General features: G+C 36.8%; 1 protein-coding gene across 4 annotated transcripts in view; it reads left to right on the top strand.

Moving 5' to 3' along the window:
- The first annotated feature begins 413 nt into the window (after positions 1-413).
- MGAT4C (MGAT4 family member C) overlaps positions 414-6,000 on the top strand; it is a 169,295-nt gene continuing 163,708 nt past the window's right edge. For 3 of the 4 annotated variants that reach the window (XM_072882122.1, XM_072882213.1, XM_072881946.1), the window contains exon 1: positions 414-551. The gene's annotated coding sequence lies outside the window, so the exon portion shown is untranslated. The remainder of the gene's footprint in view (positions 552-6,000) is intronic. The other variant, XM_072882032.1, reaches the window with a different exon arrangement.

Raw genomic sequence — 6,000 nt, 5'->3', positions numbered from 1 at the left:
AATACTTTGATGATTACTGTCATTTAGTAAGCAGATTATGAAAATGCCGTTACCTGAGGGTCTTGTTTAATAATTTAGGCAAATTAGTTTTTAGAATTTTTTTTTAATTGCTACATTCAATGGCTAAGTAACGAGCACCTGCCACTCCTGGTCTCCAAAGCAGGAGCTGCTTGCACAGCCACGTTTTCCCAAAGAAGAAAAAAAAGCGGGGGGGGGGGGGAGAAAAAGACCCCCACTGTGTGCCTGTCTAATGATTAGAGAGACACGTTTCAATTCGTGGCTGGCAGTTTAGGGTTAAGGTATGATTCCAGGTGAGGGAAGCCAATGAGAGTACGCCCGGTTGATGTCTCTGACATCATCCTGCACGGGAGCACCCCGCCCGGCCGGGGCAGCTCCCAGCCGCCGCGCCAGCGCCGCCGTGATGGATGTTTACAGCTCTTCCTTGAGAGCCCATCATCCGGCTTTTGTGTGAGGCCCCAGGACCGCTCACGCCGCCTGCTCGCACTCGGCGCTGCTGGATCGAGCTGGAGCAATTGTTTTCCCTGTGCCTGGTAAGAGTCTGGTCTGGTTTACCTTCTCGGTCAGAATAAAGGTGGTGCGCCTAACCTGTGAGGGGAATGGCTTTCGTAGTTCAGAGGCTTATACGGCTGTAGTATGTAAAGAGTAGCTTTTGCTGGCAAAAAGGAGATCCTTTAGGAAGGGAAGGTTTTAAAGGAAAAACAAGTCTGTGTCTGGCAAACTCTACTTTACAATATGGAAATAAATAGCCTGCGTGTTTGTGCTGCTCCTCAGGTGAACTAGAGAGTTATTAGGCTGACAAGACCATTGCACAGAACAATAATTCAATACCTGTGTTTTTCCTTTAACACCTGTATTTTTCCTTTGGAATCTAGCTTTTGTTGATGAACGAAGAAATGGGGAGATTTAAGAAGAGGGAATTTAATGTCGTACCAACTTTAAAAAATGTTCTGGAATACTTTTGCAGATATAAATCAAAAACCTTGAAGATTAATACCAAGATGTTCAAGTTTCCAGTTCTGGAATTAGTTATACTTACTTTGTTCTGCTAATTTCCATAATTTAAAGTGATAAGAAACTGAGTCAAAGATTAAACGTGTTCAACGTACAATATGTTCATAGCAAACCATCCAACATAGGGTTTTTTGTTTGTTTGTATGGTTTTTTTCCCCTTTATGTTCTGTAGCTCATATTAAAAAATGTCTCATTCTGTAGCTATATGAGTGTATACATAGAGGCTGAAGAAGAAATGTTTATATCTTTTACATTGTTGGCAGTTTTGTGGTTTGCACAGAGGGAGGAGGGAGAGGGGAAGGATTCTGTCTGTGTAACTTCCTAATTTTGCAACAGAATAAGTACATTTAAAGCTTCTGAACTGATGTGGATTTAAGAGATTAGAAGAGACACTGACATTGACAAATCAGATGCAATAAAGGATTTAATTGACTGAAGGAGTTCAGGGGCTACTGTATGAAGAATCCAAGAACCAGTTTAACTAGTCAAGTAGTGTACCTAATAGGAAATAATAAATAGCTGGCTCCAGTTAATTTAAAAGCTTGATGACATTTATTTTATACTGATTAGAATTCACTAAATACCTAGGCCACTTAAGAACTCTCTGCATTTATTTCAGTAATCCATGATTACACAATACAAACTTTTAAATAATGACATATGCGGTGAGTATTACAAGTGCATGTAAAATTGAGATATATTGTCATTCAATCTAGCTATGACTAGGTCTGCTCTAATCACTATCAGAAGAATAATAGTTATTTTCAGCTCAAACACCACTTAAGACAGTAGGGTTTCTCAGCTGTATTATACTTCTGTACTTTTTACTAGTCCAGTCCTGTCTATACAGCTCCTGGTATTTACCATTGTTAATTCAGTTCCGGATATTAATGTGCCCAAACAATCCCAAGCTTCTATGAAATGCCATCTCTATAATATGGATGTGGTTAGAACAACATATTTTTGTTAAGGTGAAGCCTTCATTATGGCCTGTTGCCTTTTTGCTAGCAAAAGGCAGATATTTCAGTTCAAAGGTGAAACGACCATAGCCTATAAGGGAGAAGAGTATCTGACATTTTACTACTTTAACCTTCTTGCTTAGATCATTATCAAACTTAACTAAAAGTTATCTTATGCCAGCCTTGCAGCTATGCCTTTAATTTTTTTTTTTTTTATTAAAAAGTAAAAGTAGTTGAACCTGTCCCTCAGTTTTACATGTCTACACATTGCATAGGTCCATGTCATTTATCAATGCTTCATGTCAGATCTTACAATATTTCTGTTCCTACTTGTTTTAGCCAAAACTCACATATGAACAAATTATCTGTTATTTCTGCTGAAATACTGGATGATGGATATAATGTGGATTTAATGCTGATTTGATACACACTCACGACATTCTGATTCAAAGCATTCAAAGACAGTTTTTAATATATGAGTCCTTTTAAGTACTAATGTACATTGCTTTATTAGCTAGTAATCATGGACCTAGGCAAGCCAAAGAAACTTAATGATATCATAATCCAAACAGATAGCAATCAACTTCTTAAAGGAAATGAGACTTTCTAGTTTAGTTTAATCTTTCAAAAGGAAGAGAAATCATTTCTGGAAAACCATTTGACACGAAAAATATGGATAGTTTTTTGTTTACTTTCAATCAGAAACTAAGTTTAGCGTAAAAATTGAAGAAAACCATATTTCTTGGATAAAAATAGTGTTGCAACCTTTGTTTTTTCTTTAAAATAATAAAGATAACTATGATAATGCTAGCACAGGGACTGCATAGTAGATTGACCATTGGTCTTGGAAAAAGTCCTTCTTGTCCTGTGCTTGAATGACAGATTATGTCCACAGAGCATACTCTGTGAAGCCCATATTCTATCAATGGCCCACTGTATTAAAGGAAGAATTAGCATTAGGTTGCTTGATTGTAACAACAGGTCATGTTGTTTGTCTGATTTTCTATGAATGAGTCAACTCATACATTTTCACAATGACATCAGGTAACAACCCTACAATGAAGATTTGAGTCATTCCTCCTACACAAGATACTCACTTGTCTTGTCAGATAATTTTGAGCGAAGTGACAGAAAGGGATTTTTTTGGTAAAAATTCAATGCATTTAATATTTCTTAAAGAAAATAAAGGTGTCAGCTAAGCAGAAATATTATAATTACAGCAATTGCTGAAAAACTATCCATATCACCAGTAGTAAAAACATGACTAAAAGTAATTCTTCTTGCTCTATAACTGGGAAAGGAAAATTATCCTTAGAAAATACAAATTAAAGTAGGATTGTAATAGCACATTTTCTTCTGTATCCAGTTTACAATAAGTACAGGAGACACAGGAGTTCCTTTATACTCCAAGCTTTGGTCCAAGGGTCAGGTTTTTGGTTTATCTAGGACAGATTACAAGCAGGCTCCTCTTGGAACTTTCAAATTATAAAAACAGCCACAAAACTTTGTGCTGAAACCATCCTCCTTGGCCATCACTAAGGTTCTTTATGTATAAGGGTGCCAGAGAAGGGGATTCGAGAGCCTATTCTGTTCCCCTATCTTTTCTCTCCTTATGTTCCATTACCCAAGCCAAAAACATCCTTTTCACCTATATAATTATAAGGAGATTTTTTTCTTTTTTCTTTTTTTCTTTTTAATTTCTCTGTTAGTAAATTCAAAAGGAATAGATTAGAAAGAGTATTTCTAATGTGGGAGATGTGAGATGCGGATCTGCATCCATCCCTCCAAGTCATTGTTTTCCTTTGGAACAAAATCCAGATGTACAGACATTGAGAGCACACCTTGGATGTCCTCTAAGAGGAGACCTGTCTGGATGATTAAAGGACCAGAAATGTAAATCACATGTCTGTCACACAGTACAGACACTGACAACTTTTTGTTTTCTGTTTTGTTTTCTGTTTTCTGTTTTGTTTTGCTTTGGTTTTTTTTGAATCTTTAATGAAGTCCAGTGGAAGCCCTGATACACAATAAAGATTGTACTAAAAGAAGATCACGGTCAAGGACTTACAACTCAGATTTTAAGATAGTTTTTCAACCTCAGTTTAGATCTTTTGCCTACATAGAGCATGGTGCTTTTTGTTTTCATAATTGTATATTTCCACACAGGAGTGTGACACTGTCAATCCTACGTGGTTTAGTGAGGGTGATATTAATTTTAGCTAATTTCAGTCAGGAAGGTTCCTTTTATAATCTGTGGAGAGAAAGAGGCATCTCCAAAAAAAGATTAATCTCATCGTTAAGATAATTATTTCAGATAGATGAGCTGAATCACTCTCTGGAGGGGTCAGATTCACTCCATATAGACAACCTACCTGAATACTTTAAATTATGTGTCTAACTTCCAGACTTTTAAATACGGTCTAATTAAGATCTTTAAGATTTCTGAGTAGCAGTGAATCCCACCAGAAATATAAATAATAAATAAACAAACAAATAATTATACCCATTTTTTTGCTGCACATTGGAGTCACAGTTATTTATTTCTGCAATAGATGGACTCTGGACTTCATCTCTGCAGCAGCAGGGGTGTTCACCGGAGCACTTGGGCCAGGACTTTGAGGTTCCACAGGTATTTGCTGGCAGTCAGGAAATGTAAAGGTTTGGGAAATGTAGATCCATGGCTGGTAATAGGGGGAAGCATGCTGCGTCTTTTACATTCATTCAAGCATTGTCTCCCATGCTTAAAACTCTTCTTATTCCTATTCCTGAACATTTGCTTACCTGCTCCCAGAATCATTGGAGACTCTAGATACTGCTCATATACGCTGCATATTTTCAAAGTATCACAAATTGGCTAAATTTGATTGGGTTTTTCTCCCTAAAATACAGAGATAGTACACACATTTTTTTCTCCTGCCACTCTTCAATTCCCTGCACTAACATTAGGGACTCCTCAGTCATTGAAAGTATTGAGCATGGACAAAGAAATGTCACTTGTCTAGTCTCATTCTTTGACAACAGCATCAGGTGTCTAGTATCTATAATTTCAGGAGAAATGGTCAGTGTCCATAATGGTAAACAGCAATTTTTAAACAGGACCATTGGGCAGTCAGCCTATCCTTCCAGTTGTCAGTCCATCCTTTTGGATCAGCCTCCATGCAGGAGTTCTTAAGCAATCTTCTGAACAGTATGATCGTTCACTCTGCCCCTATGCATAAAACAGCCTGGAGAATTTAATCCAGCAGATCCTTGATCAGGCCCATGATTTTGGTTGAAATAGTTTGTTGCAGTTTAAAAATACAGACACATAAGATAGTAAGAATGTATCAAACAAAGTTGTGCTATTCCTTATAAATCCAGACATGAAGCTGGAAATTACTGGATACAACACATGATATTTTTCTTATTAACTATCAAAATCGATCTCTTCATAAATTTTGGATTTTAGGATCTTGACTTTCTTAGAGGGTTACCTAACTGAGAAGTGAATTATTATAATGGATAAACAGAAGGTGGAAGTGTACTTTCAAGAAAAAAAAATTAGAAAACAATGTGAAAATACTTCTCTCCCTCTATTCTCTGGCTTATAAATTTAACAAATAAAACATTGTGATCAAATTTTCAAAGAGTAAGAAGACTTACTACTTCCTGAATGAAACATAATCTAAATAATCTGTTACAATCTATCATAAAATAATATTATATTATCAGTTGCAAATGGGAAGTATGGCTTTCATAGTTGCCAAGCTGTACTTATCCACATCTGATGGTCCCCATTAATTTTTAACAATCGTCCTGTCACCAGACCAGTGAGCTGTAGAAAATACCGTGGAGATGTCACATTCCTTGATGATTGCAGTTAATGCTGCTGCCCCTCTGAATCAGCATGAAATGTAGACACTTTTATGACTGAATCTGCAATCTGGGATTTAATCATGCTATTTATAGTATTGCTAATGGTCTGTAGCACTGACAAGGGGTGTGTTGAAGTCATTCTTTCAGTTACCCT

The sequence above is a fragment of the Ciconia boyciana genome, chromosome 1, assembly GCF_034638445.1.
Source record: "Ciconia boyciana chromosome 1, ASM3463844v1, whole genome shotgun sequence".
Lineage (NCBI taxonomy): Eukaryota > Metazoa > Chordata > Aves > Ciconiiformes > Ciconiidae > Ciconia > Ciconia boyciana.
The sequence above is the reverse complement of the archived record's forward strand: the minus strand, read 5'-3'. Positions and strand labels throughout refer to the sequence as shown.